This window comes from Sapajus apella, unplaced genomic scaffold (genome assembly GCF_009761245.1).
Source record: "Sapajus apella isolate SASKATOON/1434 unplaced genomic scaffold, GSC_monkey_1.0 scaffold32, whole genome shotgun sequence".
Lineage (NCBI taxonomy): Eukaryota > Metazoa > Chordata > Mammalia > Primates > Cebidae > Sapajus > Sapajus apella.
Window position 1 is genome coordinate 18,495,404 of NW_022436972.1, and position 1,479 is coordinate 18,496,882.

The window sequence follows — 1,479 nt, forward strand, 5'->3', positions numbered from 1 at the left end:
CTGATCGCCTGGCTCCCTGCCTCAGAGCCTTTTTTAAGTTGGTGTTCCAGTCGCCTGTTGAAGAGGCGCTGGGGTCTGCTTGTTTTCCCCTGTGGCCACTCACTGCGCTGGCTTAAACAGCGGCACTGAGGTTTGTGGGTTTTTTTTTTTTTTTTTTTTGCCCTGGAATCTACTGTCCTGGTTCTCTGCTCAGTCCCCTTTTTAAACAGATGAATGGGTGACTTCCCATGGCTCCAATGGCCAGCCAAAAGGGTACTCAGACTGGTGTATTTTGTATGGAGAACTGCTGCTCTGGGGCGCCGACAAAGCAGCAGCGTGGGGCAAAGCAGCAGCGCTGGCTGGCACAGCTGCGCTGTCCGAAACAGCCGCGCTGGTGACCTGTGGAGCTCCTCTGCCTGGGAATTTCCTAGTCTGTGGGCAATAAAAATGCAGTGTCCACTCACCCTCTGCGCTTTCACTGGGAGCTGCAATCCTGAGTTGTTCCTAAACGGCCATCTTGGATCCTCCAAACTCGGAACATGGGTTTGAATTACACATTTTCTTCTACCTCTGCCATTTCAGAGACAGCAAGAATAACGCTTTCACTTCTTCCACCTCTTCAGCCCACTCCTTGTGGGTGATGAAGATAAAGATCTCTGTGATGATCCATTTCCACTTAATGAATAGTAAATATATTTTCCCTTATGTTTCTCTATTTTACCTTATTGTTAGACTACAGCACAGAATGCATATAATCTAGGAATTTTTTTTTTTAATTTAAGTTCTGGGGTACATGTTCAGAACGTTCAGGTTTGTTACATAGGTATACACATGCCATGGTGGTTGGCTGCATCCATCCATCACCCTGTCATCCAAGTTAGGTATTTCTTCTAATGCTGTCCCTTTTCTAGCCCCTCTCCAGCAGACCCTGGTGTGTGATTTTTCCCCTCTGTGCGTCCATGTGTTCTCATTGTTCAGTTCCCAATTATGAGTGAGAACATCAATGTTTGGTTTTCTGTTCTTGTGTTACTTTGCTGAGAATGATGGTTCCCAACTTCATCCATGTCTCTGCAAAGGACATGAGATGATCCTTTTTTATAGATGCATAGTATTCCATGGCGTATATATGTCACATTTTTCCTTATTCAGTCTATCACTGATGGGCATTTGGGTTGGTTCCAGGTCTTTGCTATTGTGAACAGTGCTGCAATGAACATACATGCACATGTGTCTTTATAACAGAATGATTTATAATCCTTTGGTTATATACCCAGTAATGGGATTGTGGGATCAAATGGTATTTCTAGTTCTAGATCCCTGAAGAATTGCCAGACTGTCTTTTACAGTGGTTGAACTAATTTACACTCCCATCAGCAGTGTAAAAGCATTGCTATTTCTCCACATCCTCTCCAGCATCTGTTGTCTCCTGACTTTTTTTTATTTTTATTTATTTATTTATGTTTTTTTTTTTTTTTTTTTTTTTTTTTTTTTTTTTTTTTT